At 41.6% G+C, this 21,054-nt stretch overlaps 1 protein-coding gene across 14 annotated transcripts in view; it reads left to right on the forward strand.

Annotated features, from left to right (window-relative positions):
• The first annotated feature begins 660 nt into the window (after nucleotides 1-660).
• BBX (BBX high mobility group box domain containing) overlaps nucleotides 661-21,054 on the forward strand; it is a 274,710-nt gene continuing 254,316 nt past the window's right edge. For 11 of the 14 annotated variants that reach the window (XM_047723582.1, XM_047723591.1, XM_047723575.1 and 8 more), the window contains exons 1-2: nucleotides 661-806; nucleotides 4,010-4,081. The gene's annotated coding sequence lies outside the window, so the exon portion shown is untranslated. Of the gene's footprint in view, nucleotides 807-1,200; nucleotides 1,336-2,653; nucleotides 2,672-4,009; nucleotides 4,082-21,054 lie in introns of those variants that run through there. The other 3 variants (XM_047723605.1, XM_047723600.1, XM_047723613.1) reach the window with 2 other exon arrangements.

The following is a 21,054-nucleotide window of genomic DNA, read 5'->3' on the forward strand; positions in this document are numbered from 1 at the left end:
GGTGATTTGCGGTCCTCCGACCAGCTGAAAGTAGATAGGTTATTTCAGCAAAACGTTTATCTTTGTTTCTGTGTATTTTTGTATTGATTTTTCTGAATTTACCTAGGAACGAGGCGTTAACAACCTCAATGCATTACAGCCCTAATAAAGTTATCTTGCACTATTCTGGCCTATGTGATAGCTAACCCATTGACAAAAGAAATCCCAGCTGCCAAAATCCTTTCTTGGTCACTTGTTAGCCAGGTCAGGCTGTAAAATCATAACACAATGCACGCCTCTTCCATGGGGCACCACAAGGCAGCGATTAAAAAAAAAAAAAAAAAACCCTCACTTCCATATCCAGTGGAGTTGTAGTTTATTACTATAACCCTCCCAAGTCAAAAGGACACCAGTTTCAAGCCAGGCAACTTGGTGCAGACAGGGTTTTTCCTCCGTACCCCACTCTGCTGGGCCTCCCTACCTGTCCTCTCCTACTGTCTACAGGTCCCGAACATTAGAAAATAGAAAATGTGATGATCTTTGTGTGTCTCTGTAAAATGTGTGTATGTGTGCGTGTGTTTGGGTGTAACGGGCCTTCTGTTTGGCCGCGCCGCCTGTCCGTCAGGCCGCGGGCCAATGGCAGGCTGCCTTATATAAAATGAGTGTTTTCAGTCTCTCCGGGTTGCATGTACTGTATGTGGAGCAGTGTACAGTGAAGCGGAGGCAGAGCGGCACCGCGAGCTCCTCTCGACTTTCCCATAGAGGAACCCTGACTGGCCGCTGAGGGCGAGCCACACACACGCCCTCGCGCCCGGCGAGCCCGCGAGGTAAGCGCCCCCCATCCCCAGCCCTTCCTGGGCGCTCTCCCCGCACTTTCTGTTTTCCTACTCACTTGCGAGCCGCCGGGCTGCAGCCCCAAGGACTCCGCCGCAGGAGCAGCGGCGGCGGCGGCGGCAGCCGGTAGGGTGGACTTGAGGAAGACGGAGGGAACCCCGCGCGTCCGGAGCCGCCGCTGGCCGCTCCGCTCCCCGGGCACTTTCCCCCTCCGCCAAAACTTTGGGTCGGGAGAGGTCGGGGGCGAGGGTCGCGGCGGCCGCGCCGGCGGGGGGCGGGGGGCGCGGAGGCTGTGCCCTGCGGGCGGGAGGCTGGGGGCCGGGCTGGGGAGTAGTAGGCCAGCCGGTGCCAGGCTGCGTTTGCAACCAGCACCTCTCGGCACACAGGCAGCGCCGCCCGAGAGGGGCACGGGAGCCGGGGCGCGGGCAGGAGCAGCCCGAGGAAAACAACAACAGAGCCAGCCCTCACGCCGGCGGGCGGCTCGTGGCCGCCCGGGGAGCCCCAAACTTCATCTCGGCGAAAGTACGTGGATCCCAGCCTGGTCTCGGCTGCCGGGGAGGTGGGGCCTGGGGAGCTGGGGCAGGGGAGGAAGGTACGGGGAGGCAGCCCTCGGTGGATTTATTGAACGTTTCGTGTGCGTCGGTGACCGGGAACAGCAGCCCAGTTGCTCGTTCATCTGGAGAGTTGGGATTTGGGTGTTCCGGCCCCGCAGATCGGTGCCCTCTCACCCCCCACCCCTAACCAAATGCGCGGCGAGTAGAGAAAGTGCTGTTTTAGTGCCAGAGTAGCCGGGAGGAAGAATAGGGGGAGAGGGGGAAGAGGGCGAGGGAGAAGGGGAGAGAGAAGAGGGAGGGAAAGCGGTGGGGGGGGGAGAGAAGAGAGAGAGAGAGGGAGAGAGGAGAGAACGAGAGAACGGGAGGGAAGAGAGGAGGGGGAAGAGGAGGAGGGAGGCTGTGTCAGGATTTTGCTTGAATGTGGGATTATGTTGTGTCAATAAGTTTAAGGTGGAGAGAGCGAGGCTGGGGGTGGTGGTGGAGGGGAGGAGGAAGGCCTTGGCTGTTTAAAGTCTTATTTCTGAAGGTAAGTTATGGCATTGCATGGTCGCGATGACAGAAAACTTGCAGATCCTTTATCCGGGGATGGGGTCGATGCCTCTAGAAAGAGCTCCCCAGCCCTCTCAAGCCACACTCGTGTTACACTGTTATTTGCTGCGATCCGGGTCGCTAGTAAATTACAGAAATCAGACTCGAGGTTTCTTTTCCTCCTCCACCTCGTCTCGCTCGCTCACCCTCAGAAATTTATTATTATTTTTTAAAATTTCTTGGTATTGTATGAAACTTAACGTAACTGAGACCAAACCCGAGTCCTGTAATTCACAAGGACCCTAAATCCAAGAATCTGGAACACGTTTACGTGTGAAATATCCGCGATCATTTCTGCTAAATGAGGAAGGTAAAACGAAACGATGCAAAAAGCTAAGACACAACATGTACGACAGAGGGGGGGGGGGGAGAGGGAGAGACGGAGAGAGAAGCTATTTTTTGCTTTCCTTTCTGTAGAAAGGAAAATAAAGCGTGCATTCCCCTTCCCTCCCGGTGTGTAGGGTCTAGTCAATATTTTAACTGTCTGAGGACAAATTAGTCCAGGTGGATCTTGTTGAAAAGTTTTCGCGAGGTGGGGTGGAGGTGGGGGCGGTACGAAGGGGAAGGTGGGTGGAGGTTGTGGGGGATGGGGACGGAGCGAGCTCTGCCACTGCTAATGGTCATTGGCCTGGGGCTTTGAAACCATTGCCTGTCCTGCTAATGACACGTCCAGTTCTCCTCTCCAGGCCGCCGACGCCGGGCTGCGGGAGACTGGGGTACTTTACCCACGCGGGGAGGGGCCTTCTTCTCCATCCCCTGGGGTTGCCCACTCGCGGCGTGGGGGCCCCACGCGCGCCCCTTCTCCTGCGCGCCGCCGCCACCTCTGCTCGCGCGACTTTTGTAGCCAGCCCGCGGCGAGGGGGCGCGGGGGTCCCCGTCGCGGACGTCCCCGCGCGGCCACCCTGCGCCGGGCCCCACGCGCGCCGCGCTGCGCGGTCCAGGCTCAGAATGGCAGCGCCCGGCCGGCGGCGGTGCCTCCCCGGGGGGCAGCGGAGGCAGCGGCGGTGGCGGCGGGATCTTCGCCGGGGCCCGCGGGAGGAGGAGGAGGAGGAGGAGGAGAGGGAGGAGGAGGAGGGGAAGGAGGAGGAAGAGGAGGAGAGGGAGGCGTTTTCTGCCCAGACCGCCGCCAGTTCGAGCGGGCACGGGGACGGGGACACCCCACTCGTTGCTTCTCCGTTATGGAAAGGTGTTTAGCAGACTTTTACGCCCGGAGTGTGGGATTTGTACTTCATTTTTCTCTTCCCCCTCTTCCCCAAAGCAAGATGGACTCTATTCCCTTTCTCTTTCTCCCTGTGCCTCTGCCTCTGTCTTGTCAGCCTTTAAGATCGACATTTTGTACTAAGATGCAAACTTGATGGTGACCAGCAACAAAGGCGGGGTGGGATCCCTCGCTCCCTTCCTCCCTCTCGGTTTCCTAGCTCCCTCCACCCCGACCTCGGAGACCTGGTGGCCCTGCACTTGCCGCGGGGGGCTCTGGCGAATGTGTTTCCCTGCTCGGTTCCGATCTCCAATCTGGGGATTGTGACTGGGGCCGGGTGTTTGGGCGACGGCTCTGGCCGCCCCAGGTCTGCAGGGCTGAGGTCTGCGCTACCTGGACCGGCTGCCGTCGCCGTGCTACCTCCGGCCGGCTCCAGGGCACCGTGAAGGCTCGGGCTGCCTATTGATTGCTATGATTTGGCTACTAGTTTATTTGTCCTGGGGGCGGCGATCACTTGGTGCAAGTTGATGAATGATCGCGGTGTGGGTTTTGGGTTTGCAGAAAAGGATCAACTTTCAGCTTTGTACATACGGGGAGTAGGGAGTGAGGGTGCTGGGGACACCCTGAAATGCCAGCTGGGCAACCCTCAGCCTCTGCTCTCTGAATACAGGGAGCTTCTTTGCTTTTATTGCTTCACAGTTTGCGCGTGGGGGTGGGAAGTAGAGAGAGGGGAGGGATTGGTGGGGAGCTGGACTCCTGGGTTTTGAGGACCTTCCTTCATAGGTGTTGCAGGAGTGAGGGCTCTATTGTAAAGCTCTACCATACTGATGATGTACCTTTATTTGATACTTTATAGGTCACTATCATATGACAAAGGCTTTGCCGCAGTTCATCTTCCTCCCCCTATACTTTCCATTTGCCTTCCTGGGTAAGTATGCAAACTCTTTCTACAGGGAAGCTAGATGGCTATTAGTAATGGCCTAAGGGTCCTTACTGTTCACAGGAAAAGATGCCTTATTGGGGTTACAGCACCCCAGAAATCTTGTCTTACTGAGTTTCCTACAGAAGTCAGTTTATGATTCTGAGTATTTAGAATTCAATTGCTGTTATTATTATTTTAAGGTAGTTTAAATGTTTATTTCACGTATATCTGCCAAGTGTCATTTGAAAACTTACTTTCAGATAGTCATTTTAATTGATAATGAAATTTTACAGAGTCAAGGCCTAGGAAATTTAATACCAGATAGTATCGTGGAACGATTGTAGCCTATGAGTGGAGAGAATTATTAAAAACCCAAGGAAGCATTGTGCAGAATGCCTCTCTAATTATAGTGACTGACATTTGCTTACTCTTCCTTAGGTGCTCTGTCTTGGGTAACTTGTGCTCTTTGTGACAGTTATTTTTGTGGTGGAGAAGGGTAGACTGGACAGTGTTGTAAATCCAGTATTTAGTGGACCAGCTTGATATAAAAAGCAAATAACTATTTCCAAGTTAATCATAATTTCCTTCAAGATTTATGTGTTTGGAGAAATTGGGTATATTTTAATAGCCATTATATGCAATAAACAGTGATTCTGAAATCACTTAAGTGCCTTTTTCACATGTATGTGGGACAGCAAGTGCCTGAAAAGTTAGTTTTTGAGAAGTAATGGTCTAGGTGAGAGTTGATAGAACTTTTGAAAGCAGCAGGGTGAGCCCAAATTGCAGAAAACCAGCTTACAATTTGCCCCCCTTCATTGTAAGGAACACCTCAGATATTCCAGGGTGCTAAGTTAAGAAAACTACTTGTACTAAATGTGTAAATCAGTTGTGGTACTTGAGAATATTAACCATAGTGAAGATGGAGTTTGTATTTGTGAATGAAAATAGACTTGAACTCCGTTTTCCATAAAAGAAAAAGGAAAGAGATTTTAATCTGTTCTGTTGTCTGACTTGCGGGGATATTATATATTATACATGTTACTAAAAGGTTTTCTTAGTATTGATAGCAACTGAGGATCAGGCCTTTTTCTGGTAGTTTCCTTATAGTGGCAAAGCATACTTTGACATTGCCGAGAACCTTAGGTGATTTTTTTTTTTTTTTTTTAAAGATTTTATTTATTTATTTGACAGAGATCACAAGTAGGCAGAGAGGCAGGCAGAGAGAGAGAGAGAGAAGAGGAAGTAGGCTCCCTGCTGAGCAGGGAGCCCGATGCGGGGCTCGATCCCAGGACCCTGGGATCATGACCTGAGCTGAAGGCAGAGGCTTTAACCCACTGAGCCACCCAGGTGCCCCGAACCTTAGGTGATTTTAAGTTCTGTGTCCAACATCTTTCATGGAAAGTAAATACCACATTATTTTAGATAGGAGAAACTTTTTTTTTTTTTAAGATGTTATTTTATTTATTTGAGAGAGAGACAGTGAGAGAGAGCATGAGCGAGGAGAAGGTCAGAGGGAGAAGCAGACTCCCCATGGAGCTGGGAGCCCGATGTGGGACTCGATCCCGGGACTCCGGCATCATGACCTGAGCTGAAGGCAGTCATCCAACCAACTGAGCCACCCAGGCGTCCCTTAGGAGAACTTTTTAATATGTCACATACATAATTATCTGATTAGAACAGTCAGAAAGAGATGAATTTAATGCACACCAAAATATGTGGATTTCAGTGTCTTTAGATTTTTTTTTTTAAGGCTCGTTTGCAAGAGAAGTTTTTCATTTTTGAACATATGGTGAGAGTATTCAAAATGCATTCCTGATTTACTAAAGAACACCACATTTATACATGTGAGGCACATTATTTTGTTCACTAGAGCAAACTTTTAATGTTAGTTCTTTCCCCATGGAAATATATTTGACCAATTCACAATTTAAAATGGGAATCAGTAATTTCCAGAATAAAAGCGATCTGATGAGCTCTTGCATTTCTTTGAGATATCAAACAACTGGTTCATTAAAACAATATTTTCAAGAACAGTCTTGGTCTTTGAAGTTAGAGTAGTTTTTGTAGTGTAAAACTTCTAGTAGTGATCTAAAAGAAGTCACCCTGACAGTGAATTACCAGTTATTTGCATCTAAAACATATTTATTTGATTTGAAGCTTAATTATCAAAATAAGAATTTAGATAGAGGTTTTGCTTCTATCTTGCCAAGAGTTTCCAAACTTCCCATTTTATTATTCTGCATATCTCTATTAAGTTCTGAAACTGAAGTCTTAATTTGCATTTCACATTTAATGCTAGCTGTTGAAAAGAGGAGGTTCATAGATGTGTTTCCTACTCAGTGCTACATTTTTTGGAGCTACTGTGGCCGGTTTAGAGAATCTTCTGCTAGAGATTTAAATATTTACAAAATTTGCAATTTTGACACCTCCCCCCTTTTTAAAAAATTCATCTTGATCTTCCTATCTAACTTTCAAAAAAAAGTTCTGGATTTAGGAGTTTGTGAGATAGCTCTGCCTTAAACATACATATAGGTCTGCTTACAACATGAAAAGTATCTGCCACCTTTGACCTTATAGATCTATCTTTATACTTAATCCATTGAAATAGGAGATTTGTTTAGATATTGAATTGAGAACACAGCTTTGAGTAGAAGCTAGGCTGAACACGTAATTATGGTTTGCTTATGCTGTAAGTAACTATGTAATTGATAAGGCTTTTTGTATGTAGTTTAAAAAAGAAGGTGTAAAGTCATATTTTTCAGTAAAATGACAAACATAATTTCTAATTAATCATCATCAGTCAAAATATTAAAAGTTTACAGTTTCCTGCATTTCATAGAGCATGGGTAAAGCAAGGGCCATATTTTTAATTATATCTTACCAGGAATATCAACTACTTTTATATTAGGAATCTTTTATAGAAGTAATAAAGACTTCACAGTTCGACCCTTACTAAAAAAAACTTTTTGAAAATAGCCTGGCTGTTCATGCTGTACTAAAGGAAATCCTTGAAATTATTGGTGTCTTATAAAAGTGCAGAAATGTTTAAAATTGTGATATTTAAATGCTCTAAGTTACTAAATTTAGGCAATTAATTGTGGCATAATGCATCACCACCAGTGTGGGACACCTGTATTTTGAGACTTAATCTTAAGCAGTGCTTAACTTAAGAAGGAGACACTTTTCTTGAATTTGTAGTTCGAAGTCCACCTCGTCTTTTAACATTTCACCACTGAGAGCACCTTTTAAAATAGGCCTGAGTGATATCTTCTTTATATTTTTAGTCAACCTCCTTCCTCTCACTATGAAATGAAAACAGACCCGAATTACAAAAACATTGTAATTTCACTGCTTGGTTTTTATCACATGCCTCAGGTAAATTGGAAATAGGTGGTCCTCAGGCCATCCTTTGAGAAACACTGCTCTGAAGGTAGTAAGGACTAAGGCTAAAGATTGAATGAGGGTCTTCCAGCTAGAAGACTTGGTGACTGTAATTCAGTCAGTGGGTTTGTACTACCTCAAGGGCAGTTATCACAGACTGTGTCGAATTATAGAGATTTCTGTATATTAAGTTATACCCGAGGAAAGCACTTTTTGAGTACATCTTTTCTCAACATTCATCTTTGTTCATATTATCCCTTAGAAGGCAATAACAGTTTCTTGAAATGCTAGTACATCATTTTAAAACTGTAAAGATACATGCAGAAAATCCTCATGTATTAATGGAGATTGTTTTCATTTTTTTTCCTTTCAAAGAAAAAGATGAGAACTGGAATAAGTACCAGTTGCAAAATAGAAATGCAAAAGCAGACAAGCCAATAGCAAATTCTATCTAAAAGTATAGATAGAGGGGCGCCTGGGTTGGCTTAGTTGTTAAGTGTCTGCCTTCTGCTCTGGTCATGATCCCAGGGTCCTGGGATCGAGCCCCACATTGGGCTCTGCTCCGCAGATCTTTAAAAAATAAATAAATAAAAGTGTATATAAATACAAAGAAGATGAAAGACTAAGGGAATGAAAGACTTAAAGGCTTGAATATAGACTAGGAAGCATTGAACACACCTAGCAATATATAAACTTAGTAAGTTAAGAGATGTGAGTTAGTTCAAAGATCCAGATAGTGAAATAACTACAGCTTGTGAGGAGGTTGTGTAGAGTACAAAGTAAAAAATAAGAATGAGTTGGAGTTTCTGAAATCTTAGGAAAATAAATACTGTGAACTGTTGATTGAGTAATTAAACCAATAGTTAAACATGGCGCTCAGGGGAAAAGATCAGGGGATAAAGCGGAAGTTCTTGGAATGGAATGCTGAGATCCAAAAATGGACATTGAATGTTGGTTTTTTTTTGTAAAGGGAATAATTACATGAAACATGGATAACTTATTTATTATAAAGGAGAGATAAGAACGAGGATAAAAATTGTTTAAAGCAGCTGTATTAAATGTTTCTGACTGAGATGTATGGTAGTGCCTTTTGTATCCCAATCCATATATAAAAACTGAAACAAAAGTTTGGCTGAAACAGTACTAAGAGTAGTGCCCTCTGGTATTTTTCTATTCCTATCTATCTTTATAAATCTAATGTATTCCAAACTATTTTATTAAAAAAAAACACAGTGTTATTCACTAAATTGATCTTAGGACTTAGACTTTGAAAAACACCAACCTGGAGGACTTGTTAAAAGTGGAGCCCCCCAGGGATGCCTGGCTGGCTTAGTTGGTACAGCGTGTGACTCTTGATCTCAGGGTGGTAGGTTTGAGCCCCACGTTGGGTGTAGAGATTACTTAAAAATAAAATTTAAAAAAGTGAAGGTCTCCAGGTCCCACATCCAGATAAGCTGATTCAGTGTGACTGAGGTGGGGCCCAGGAATCTGTGTTTTACCTGGTGCTTCATTGGTTCTGAAGCAGGCGCAAGGTACTGTGACACACTTTGAGAAACTCTGCTGTAGGGGACAGATAGTGAAAGAGTGAATAGGAGTCCTGCCCTGGATGTGGGGTCATGTTCTTTGACAAGGTCTCTTCCAGCTTCAGCATTCTGAGGCTGTATTTCAGTCAGCATGTTGGCAATTACCTCAGTATGACAAGAGCCCTTGTCACCCTCTGTTGAGAGTAGCAGGTGTAGTTCAAGGAACAGAGGCTTAGAAGCCAAAGATCCCTGGATTCCAGTACCATTGCCCCTCTTGCTTACTGACTGAGGGACTTGAAGCATGTCACTTCAAAATAAACTTACTTCGTTATGTGCAAAAAGGTGTATTAATATTTACTGTGCAACAGAATGAGAATTACACAAGATGGTGCTGTCTGTAATGACCCTTAACCATATCTGTGTTCTTATAGTTCTGTCTCATCTCATTCCAAGTCCCAGTAAGTTTGAAATTTTTTGAAGCTGTGCCTTTTAATTTTTTTTTTTTTAATACTCTACCCCCATCCCCATCGTGGGGCTCAAACTCATGATCCCAAGATCAAGAATTGCATGTTCTGCTAGCCCTGTGCCTTTTAATTTTTGTTTTCTCTACAGTGCTGTTGGCCCTTGAACAACACAGGGGTTGGGGTCCCAACCCCACCCATGCAGTCAAAAATCTTCGTAGAACTTCTGACTCCCCAAGAACTCAACTACTAATAACCTACTGTTGACTGCAAGTCTTACTGATAATGTAAACAGCCACATATTTTGTGTGTTATATGTATTGTAAACTGTGTTACAATAAAGTAAGGTAGAGAAAAGAAAATGTTATTGGAAAAATCATAAGAAAGAGAAAATACATTTTAGTGTAGTACTGTAAATATCCATGCGTAAGGGGACTGGCACAGTTCCATGTTGTTCATGGGCTGACTATAATTCTGAACCCTGGTATCATGAAACATAGGTGCACTTTTAACCGAATGTGAGGTGTTAGGTAAGCACTTTATTGGTGACAAAGGAAATAGGTAGAATAAGCAGGATAAGAGATGGAAGGATAAAAGTGATAAATAACTGAGGCATGTCATAGTTAAGTATGGTGCCCCTTCAGACTTGGGGAATGATTTCTGTACTTCTTTAAACAGATAGTATAGGACAGGAGAATAGCTGTTTTCATATTTCAGTTGGCACTGGGCATTCTCTCCGGTGGCTTTGGTCCATCTTGGAATGTCTTAGAGCATCTGTTCTCAGACTTTGTTTTGCTAAGACACACACAGAACTGATGTTTACACAGAGGGCGTTATAATTTCCCTGATTATAGACATAGATGAATTATGTGGTGAGTTTATAGGTAGTTCACAGTGTGATAAAGCCACTTCTTTCCCTATCAAGAAAATATATCAGAGTATAAGTGAGAGTGATGCTATCATAATGAAAATTTTGAATACACCCATGTGTAAACATGTAAAATTCTTCATAAACTGTGGTACTTTGTTGGTAACTAATTACTTGGGAATACCTCATGACCAATTAAAATTTGCCCTTGTGTCAAGGCATGAAGATTGAGAAGCGTTACATCCGCAGTTCGTAACAAATTACATGGCACAGAATAGCCACTTAAATAAAAAAGAGGGACAAGCTAAGGAGGAGATGAATGGGAAATACAGCAAATCCCTGAAATCTCAAACAATGTGAAAACCAAAAGCTAGGGAAAATGCAACATGTGTTCAAATGCAAAGGAAGTACATAAGACTGTAAGTATCAGGGTTCTCAGACATTCCTGTTTTACTCAAATACTCCTTGCTTCTAACACAGACATTTATTTTTAAGTAGTCTCAACATTTATTTAGTTCATTTGAATAAAGTCAGGTAACTTGTGTTTCCTCTTTTTTCTTTTTTTGAAAGATTTTGTTTATTTATTAGAGGGAGCCCGCACACGCAATCGAGCAGGCAGGAGCTGGGATGGGGGGGCGTTGGGAGGGGCAGAGGGAGAGGGAGAACCAGACTTCCTGCTGAGCAGGGAACCAGACCTGGGACTCCACCTGGGGCTCTCCCAGGACCTTGAGTTCATGACCTGAGCCCAAGGCAAACACTTAACCAACTGAGCCACCCAGGCGCCCCACAATTTTTAAGGTTATATTTGCCAGGAACATCTTTTTTTACTTGGCTAAATTTTAATTTACCTTTTTCATCTCCAGTAAATTAATAAGCTCTGTATATTTTGAAAATGTCTTTATGCTTTGATGAGTAGTGGTATTGAATTTACATTCCTAACCCTTTATCTTAAAAATCTCTGAAAAACTAAGTTTTGTTGCCTTTTTTTTTTCCCTCCAAAAGTCTGGCATCAAAGTTCATTTGATGATGGCAGAACCTGACCCAAACTGTCATGAGCTTGTTTAAAGTAGTTTTAAAGCCCACTTAGAGAGAATATTCACATATTTTGCTGTAGAGATAGTAATATATGAGGCTATGAGGTGCTATCCTAGATCTTGTTAGGAATGTTACGTAATATATGCTGTATGCTCCCTCTGACCTCTAAGACTCACAAAAATCTGAAGCATACCTGGACCTAAGGGTTTCAGATAAGGGACTGTGATCCTGTTGTATTAACTTTCTTAGTCCACACAGTGAAATTGTCTGGTATTTCTACCCATTTAACTTGGTGAGTATCGTTTTGCTGATTTTGATCACTGATCATCTGAATATGTTGAGTTCCTTTCAAGCTGGTGAATCACGTAAGATATCCTAACAAGGTATCTTACTGTTATGTATTAATTCAAGCTGTCTTTTGAAACCCCGTGGCTTCAGTTATGAGGGTAGGATGCATCAGGGGTTAATAAAGTCGGGTAAGCAAAATGGTAGCTAATTGTATTGAGAATACAATTGTAAAATTGTATCTCCTAAGTTGAGCAGTGAAAGGTTCCTAGGTAAGGAAAGATTAACAAAACACACACACACTCCACCCCGCCCCAGTTACTTGAACCTCCTATACCATTTTGACGTTGTTGATTCCTTTTTAGTTTTTGATGTAGTTGTTAGATTTTTAAATTTTTTAAAGATTTTTTTTTTTTTAAGATTTATTTATTTATTTGATGGAGAGAGAGAGATCACAAGCAGGCAGAGAGGCAGGCAGAGAGGGGGAGAGAAGCAGGCTCCCTGCTGAGCAGAGAGCCCAATGCGGGGCTCGATCCCAGGACCCTGAGATCATGACCTGAGCCGAAGGCAGAGGCTTAACCCACTGAGCCACCCAGGTGCCCCAAATTTTTTAAAGATTTTATTTATTTATTTGAGAGAGGGAGTGAGCAAGAGCAACAGAGAGAGAGAGCATGCGCCCACACAAAAGTGTGGGTGAGGGGTAGAGGGAGAGGGAGGAGCAGACTCCCCATGGAGCGGGAAGCCTTTACAGGACCCTGAGACCATGACCTGAGCCAAAGGCAGATGCTTAACTAACCGAGCCACCCAGGCTCCCCTGTGGTTCATTTATTAAACAGACACACATATTGAAATCTGTACTTGAAACTTCTACCCTGTTTCTTATATAATAGTGAACAGAATTTAGGCTACTTTCATTATGGTTTATTGTTAGGACTGAGTTTCGAGAAGGCTATGTTTCCTTTATTATATTGCCACTTGCATATTTCTGTCAGAAAAGTAAAAATAGAAAGTGTTTTCTGCAAATTTCACTTACTCTAAGGTGAAAATGTTTTGGTTGTATTGCTTTAGAGAGGTTCTAGATACCTTTATTGTCCGTGATTATGAAATGATTTTTTGTAAGTCATCTGTATGCCCATCATGGGGCTTGAACTCACAACCCCAAAATCAAGAGTCACATGACCTACCAACTGAGCCAGCCAGGAGCCATACTTTTAATTTCCTATAAAACCACTGTAGAAAAACAAAGTATGATGTGAAGAAGAGTACATATGACACAGTAGGAGTAAACTTAATAGCTGTATCTGATCTATTGTTATGGTAAGACTTAAATGTGTCTTCGTATAGACGGAAAGGGTTAATGGCTAAAGAAAGTTTTTCTTCTTAGTTACTTACTGATACAACTATATAGTTTGGTGTAGGAAAGCCACAGATTGAGTAATTTAGAGGGAGTCTTATTAACAATGCTGATTTCTTTTAATCTTAAAAAGTGCTGAGTTGTTTTTCAGCTTTTGGTGCACCTCTCAAAACTCAGCCAAGTGTAGAATTCTCATTGACTGCAAAGGGAATGTGGGAGAGCATGGAACGAAATGAGAAATTAATTCTCTACATCCAGCTGTCAAATTCTGATTGTCTTTTGAGTTACTGAAGTTACGTATTTTTTCTTTCTGGTCCCCTCTTCCTTCTCTTTCCTACTCTTTCTTTCTTTTCTCCCCTCCCTTCTCTTCCTTTCTCCCCTCCAAGTACTAACCAGGCCCCAACCCTGCTTAGCTTTCAAGATAGTGGACTCTTCTCTCCTTTTGCTATCCTCCCTGAGGTCTATTTGTCTATTTTTCTCTCTCAGCCTTTTATTGTATTGGCTTATTTGTGATCTGTGATACAGCCTATAAATATTTGAGAATAAGTATGGAATTGAATTTTTCTTTTTTTACCACTATTTGATTTTAAAGATTACTTTTATAGTTTTGAGTCATTTTAGTAATTATCACTGGCTATATAATAAAGTTGCTAACATACAAGTTTGAGACTTACACGGTTCCCTACATGTAAGTGTCAGTTAGGGAGGGATTATGAGGAACCTTTAACAAGGCTATGTGAAGCAAAGTAAACTCCTTCTCCAGTCATTTTTGTGTTTTAGGGTGATAGGATGACTACACAGGTTCATTTATATTTAAGGGAAAGTTGAAAGCAGATTTTAAAATAGTTTCCCACATACGGTTTTACTTTGTTGGGGAGGGGAGAAGATAATTTGTACTGAGGGCATCCACAGGAAGCTTAAGTTTGACTTTTACTACTTTATTTTTCACAACAACTTTCTGATGAGAGGTAACTCTATTTTAGTGATGAAGAAACTAAGTGTCAAATTAAGTAACTTGTCTGAGGTCACACAGGTAGCAAGAGATTCTGCCAGGCTCAGGAGGCCTGTCTGCAGTGCTCCGGTCTCTTGGGCTTTTTCTGTATTTCCTTGCCTTTAGGGCCACATTCCAAGAGGTTAGAACTGGAAAGTGTGGGGCAGCTTTCAGCCAAGAATTCCTCCCAATTTTTCTTTCTCCCCAAAGAGAAATCTTCATTTTGAAGTGATAGGGTTGGAACGCTACTCTCTGTCATTTAAGAGGGGTAGACGAGAAACTCTGTGAACTGGGACCTGTTGTCAGTTCTCATCAGCGAGGTTACAATCAAAGACTTAAACCAGCCCGAAACTTAGTTTTTAAATTGACATTTAGTGAACTTTCTTTCTAGTTGGTGTATCTGCTATAGAAATGTCTAATAACAAATTGTTTTTGCTGTTTATTAATTCCTCTGATATATCAGTAGAAATCATTTGTTCTTTCATGAGGAGCTGAGCCTTTCTTTCTTCCTCCCTACCCACCCACCCTTCCTTCCTTCTTTCCTTCCTTCCTTTCTCTCTCTCTCTTTCTTTCTTTCTCATCTTTTAAAGATTTTATTTATTTATTTGACCCACAGAGAGAGAAATCACAAGTAGGCAGAGAGAGAGAGGGGGAGGCAGGCTCTCCGCCGAGCAAAGAACCCGATGCGGGACTCGATCCCAGGACCCCGAGATCATGACCTGAGCCGAAGGCAGAGGCTTAACCCACTGAGCCACGCAGGCGCCCTCTTTCTCATCTTTTAAAGATTTTATTTGGGATGTCTGGATGGCTCAGCCCTTAAGTGTCTGTTTTTGGCTTAGGTCATGATCCTGGGTCCTTGGATCAAGCCTGGCATCAGGTTCCCTGCTTGGCAGGAAGCCTGCTTCTCCCTCTGCCATTCCCCCTGCTTGTGTTCCCTCTCTGGCTGTGTCTCTCTCCATCAAGTAAATAAAAAATAAACAAAACCTTAAAAAAAATTAAAGATTTTATTTATTAGAGAGTATGTGAGAGAGAGAGAGCATGAGCAGGCTGAAGGGCAGAGGGAGACACAGACTCCCTGCTGAGTGGGGAGCCCAGTGAGGGGCTTCATCCCAGGACTCTGGGATCATGTCCTGAGCCAAAGGCAGACGCTTACCTGACTGAGCCACCCAGGCAGCATAAGAAGTTGAGTTTTTCAGGCTGAATATTCTCTAACGTTTTTAATCTGGTACTTTTTTTTAAAGCAAATTTATAGACCGTATATAGCTGTATATATATAGATAGATAGATAGATAGATAGCTGTATATATATAGATAGATAGATAGATAGATAGATAGATATAGATATAGATACCTTACATACTTTTTTGTTTTTGAAGCATAGTTGACATATGATAGTTTCAGACGTACAACATCATGATTTGACAATTCTCTGCATTACTCAGTGCTCACCACAGTAAGTGTAGTCACCATATGTCACTGTACGTTTTTATAGTATTATTGACTATATTTCCTATGCTATGCTTTTCATTTTGGTGACTTACTTATTTTATAACTGGAAGTTTTTACCTTTTAAACTCCTTTACCTATATAGTCTTTTTTCTCATTCCCCTCTAATCTGGCAACCACCAGGTTGTTCTCTGTATTTAAGAGTCTGGTTTTTCTTTACTTTACTTTTCTTTTTTTATGATTTTATTTATTTATTTGACAGATAGCACAAGTAGGCAGAGAGAAAGGGAGAAGCAGGCTTCCGCTCAGCGGGGAGCCCGATGTGGGACTCAGTCACAGGACACTGAGATCATGACCTCAGCCAAAGGCAGCCACTTAACCGACTGAGCCACCCAGGTGCCTGAAGAGTCTGGTTTTTCATTTATTCATTTATTTTGTTTTAAAAATTCCACATATAAGTAAAATCATACGGTATTTCTCTTTCTCTGACTTATTTCACTTAGCATAATACCTTTTAGGTCCATTCATATTGTTGTAAATGGCAAGATCTTATTCTTTTTCATGGCCATTATTCAGTGGCGGCTGCAGTGGTGGGGGTTGGGGGTGAGGATGTGTGTGACATTTTCTTTATCCCTTCATCTAACAATGGACATTTGGGTTGCTTCCATGTCTTGACTATTGTAAATAATGCTGCAATGAACTTAGGGGTGCATATATCTTTTTGAATTAGTGTTTTCATTTTCTAGGTAAATACCCAATAGTGGAATTACTGGATCATATGGTATTAATATTTTTAATTTTTTTGAGAAACCTTCATACTGTTTTCCACAGTGGCTGCACCAGTTTACACTCCCACCAACAGTGTACAAGGGTTCCTTTTTCTTCACAACCTTACCAGTACTTGTTATTTTATGTCTTTTTGATAATAGTCATCCTGACTGGTGTGACACTGCAAACTTTTTGATATTTAATGGGTGAATATATTTTACTAAAGGAATTTACTGATACAACATGGATAGATTTATAAAATAGTTTTCTGACAATTGCTTTGAAAATAAGTCCCATATGAGAAGAAAAATTAAGCACATTCATGGACTTCATTTCAGAGTATCTGATGATCAAAACATGAATTAGATACAGGATTAGGCAAAAGTTATTATTTTTACATATTAAATAATTTGGTTTAAGTGTTGGTGAGATTCAGGTAGCCAGACCGAGTATCCATTTAATTCAGTGTTCACGGACTGAGTGCCTGTGGGGTGTTGATGCCGACTTAAACTTTGAGGCTAAAGAGATCAATGTGGAATAGCCCTGGTCCTTAAAGCAGATGTGGTCTGTTGGCTGGAAAAGTCCAGTAGATGTAAATATCATATTAAGTTATTCTGTGCTAATTGTACTAACAGCATGGCATACAGTAGTACTGGAGTAAATACCCTGAAAAACTGGCAAATTCCAGCATACGAGTGGGACATTGAAATACAGGTAAAGTTGATTGCTGTTACAGTGTTTGTCCTAATTGTCTTAGAGCTTGTGAAACTAATTTGGTCCAAGCACTAGAGTGGATTTTAAAAATCAGGCTTGTAAGCTTCATTTGGCTTTTATTTAACTATTAGTGCATCATTTTGTCTTTTGGTCTGTTTTTAAAGGGCCAAGACTTTTTTTTTTGGTTAAAGCTTTCAGTTTATATTAGAAAGTTAAGTTCCAGTCGAGTGTTTTGGACTTCCTTTTAATTTATTTTTCCTTTTTTATTTATTGCTATTAACGTCACAGGCTGTGGTGACAACACTTTTGAAGTAAAAGGAAGTGGTAGAGGATTCCACATATACCAAATCATGTTAAAAGCATCTTAAATGGAGTTTGAACTAGACATTCAAACTAGGAGTCCAAATACAGGCCAATAAAAATACTATAAACTGCTCTAGCTGAGACTTACTTTACTAGTTAGGAATATACTAATAAGACCCATAGCCCAGGTATTAAACACAAAGTGAGACTCTGAAGAGATAAAAATGTGCTTCTCTATCCATGAGAGATTACAGATTAAAAATGATGCCCAGTTTTTCTGTCAGGCAGTTTTCAGGTTTTCCAGAGTGTTTTTACCCTGTGTTTACAACTGCAGTTTCTCTCATGGTAAGCCATGGCCTGGAGGGTATGCCTGAGTTTGGCTTTTTTGGGTTCCTTTTATGCTTAGCGGTCTGGGTCTGGTCTTTGGACTTGATCAAACCTTCAGGATCACTTCTTAATCGTGAGTTTTGTGTTTATTACATGTCAGAATTGTGTGCATTTTTACCCTTTTTTTTTTAAAGATTTTATTTATTTATTTATTTGTCAGAGAGAGAGAGAGAGAGAGCCCGCACAAGTAGGCAGAGGGAGAGAGAGAAGCAGGCTCCCTGCTGAGTAAGGAGCCCGATGCAGGACTCGATCCCAGGACCCTGGGATCATGAACTAAGCCCAAGGCAGTGGCTTAACCGACTGAGCCACCCAGGTGTCCCCATTTTCATCCATTTTTTATTTGTGGCTCTCTTTGGTCATTTCCGGGTATCAACCCAGTTTCGATTAAAACTTTGTTTCTGAAATATTCTATACAGTGTTCCAGATGCCACCCTTGGCTGCTTTCATAACAAACAAAATAAGCCAAATCATACAGAAGAAGCTGATATGGGGAAATATTTCTTCATAGGCTCACAACATTGATAATGAGGCTAATGTTTACATTAAAGCAGCAAAGAGGAACAGACACACAGAATAGTAACTTGTGAGTCTTTCTATCTTTGGGCTATTTATTTGGCATCACAGAAGTACAACTATTTGGATCTTATTATTTGCCAGTCCTCGTGGTAATAATGAACTTCTTTGTAAGTTTTGTTATATGGATTTGTGTTCTCATCTCACTTGGTGCTGTATCTTAGTATAGTTGACCCTTGAACAACATGGGGGTTAGTGGCACTGATGCCTATGCAGACAAAAATCCAAGTATAACTTTCGACTTCCCCAAAATTTAACCTACTAATAGCTTACTGTTGATTAGAAGGCTTACCAATAACATACACAATTAATACATTATATATATATATTGTATACCATATTCTTACAATAAAGTAAACTAGAGAAAAGAAAATTTTAAGAAAATCATAAGGAAAATATATATGGTCCTGTCCTATAAAAATCCATGTATAAGTGGACCTGTGCAAGTCAAACCTATGTTCGGGGGTCAGCTGTAGTCCAGAGAAATGTTCGGATTCATTGTCAGCCCAGGGTTTTGTTTTGTTTTAATAATTTTTCACGTATGGTCTTTTCATAAATCATGCAAATCAATTTAGAAGTTTATTATAGCTTGAAATGTCTTAAGGAATGGGATCACAGGTGGGGACAGAGTTACATGTGCGAGGACCTGATTTCACTACAGTGATGAGTTTACTCCATTAGAAATTGTGATCATGAATCCGTTGTTAGGAAGCAGATTTCCTTTTCTTTAAATTTTTAAAATGTGACCGTAAATGTCATTCCTGACATCTATTTCGAATACAACCAGATGGCCTTAAAGTCTAATATATATAGGTCTTAAGAATTTGGATAACTGGAACTTCGTTAAAGGTGTTTTCCTTGTAAAGTTTTGGCTTAATCAGTTTTTCAAAACTATATATTTTTATTGATGAATTGTAATCTTAGAACGCTTCGTGTATATTTCTAATTGATCTTCAATTAGCAGTGGCTATTGATTTTACGTACTGAACAATTTTACTGTTCCCAGATCCCTTTGTTAAGTAATCAGTGATCTGTGATGTACGCAAAGAGGTGCTTAAAAAGGAGTACGGTACTAATCATTTTATGAAGAAAAGTGGCCTTTGGTAAAGGAAATAATCGTTCTCTGCCTTATCTGTATGGCAGTTCTGGATTCCATATGTTCAATTGTCATTACTTTATGGAACATGTATTGAGTACCTATAATATGTAGGAATTCTGGGGTTTGTAGAATAAAAAGATAATGGCTCTGGCCTCAGGTTGTTTCTAGTATAATAATGACATATGACATATGCTAAATCTGGAATGACAGTAAGGGTGTTATACTATGCATGGAGCATAGGGATGGGGGAGTATAGGGCAATAGGAGATGATCAGGGAGGGGAAATTGAGATGGACCTGAATTTTGGTTGTGTAGCTTAATGTTTAGACATCCTTGCAAAATGCTTTTTTGAATCTATCAGAAAATGAATCTAGTGGACAACCCAGGCTAATCCTATTTGGGCCAAACAGTTCACTCCAAATGTGTCATCACACAAGCCAGTGGCCTGTGGACTTTTAAAATGTTATTCCCCACAGTAAAAGAATTTGAGCATATATTCTTGATCTGTGGACATTTATCTTTAAATTATGTATCTACTGGGCTATTCATATATTATGTATTTAAAAATATAAATAGCTTAGAAATAAAAAACAAGACAAACTGAACATAAAGAAAAATTCAAGTGTTTTCTTAACCTACTCCAGTGGGCTTTGTCTTGCTCATCTTTTGGAGTTCAGGAACCTCACTTGGAGACTCTGGGTTAAAATTGGGCAGTGTCACTCTAAATTTAGGTTATGTTCTGTGAGATCAAGTTCTTCTTGATTTTGCTCCCTTCTGTATCCTCAGTTCCTAGACAGTAGAGCCCAATAAATACTGTTAGATGAGTAGGCAGAATTAGGCTGGTTGGTAGGGATTAGGACAGTCTAGCTCATCATGAGGGATCTGGTAAAAATAGACAATTTCTGTTCATTGTAGCATCTCCTATGCCTGTAAAAGTGTTTGCCACGTAGTGGGGACTAGATAAATATTAGTTGACTGAGTACAGGTATGGACACTGAGTGGCTCAGCATGAGGGATCCGGCAAAGGCTCTAGGTCCATTAGCATGAAAAGGTTAAGTTCCAGGAGTCCCTTAAAGCAGGATAGAGTATGGAGATGGACTGAGCTATAGGAGGGCAGAATGATACAGCCCATGAGGGGGTCACAGTGTTAATAAGAACAACTCTGAGGAATGGCCTTGGTGACCTCGCATCTTAAAGCAAAAAAGATGACCTTCGTAAGCATTACAATCTGGGTTTTACTTTTATTTGTACCCATGTCACCCAGGACACAATATGGCAAGTGATGAATCTTTATTGAATTACTCTGTTTTATACCATCTTATGTGCCAGGTGTGGAAGGCTCTACACCAACGGGATGGGTCAGCATCAAGATCAGAGGCCTGTAAATGAATCCTGCCCTGATTGAAGCAAAGCCAGCGGTTCTGGGATTACCTCCTACACAGATATGTTTTTAAGCCTTGGAAGTGTTGCTGCACAGAGGTGTGCTCTAGTGACCACAACTACCAGATCACATGCAGTTATTTAGTTAAAGGTCATTTTAAACATGCTATTGACATATTATCAGTGAAGAAAATGGAGGTTTTGATTGAATTATTTCAAATATGCTATCATCATACTCCTTCTTCCCCCATCACTGAAGCTGGGATTTGTCATGGATCACCCCAATGTATACTAATTAGTACTGATGTACAAATAAGTAAAACAAGGTAGTTTGCGTTTTCTCTCTCTCCTTTTTTTATGTGATTTTATTTATTTGAGAGAGACAGTGCACAAGCAGGGGGGGGGCAGCAG

This window comes from Lutra lutra, chromosome 1 (assembly GCF_902655055.1).
Source record: "Lutra lutra chromosome 1, mLutLut1.2, whole genome shotgun sequence".
Classification (NCBI taxonomy): Eukaryota; Metazoa; Chordata; class Mammalia; order Carnivora; family Mustelidae; genus Lutra; species Lutra lutra.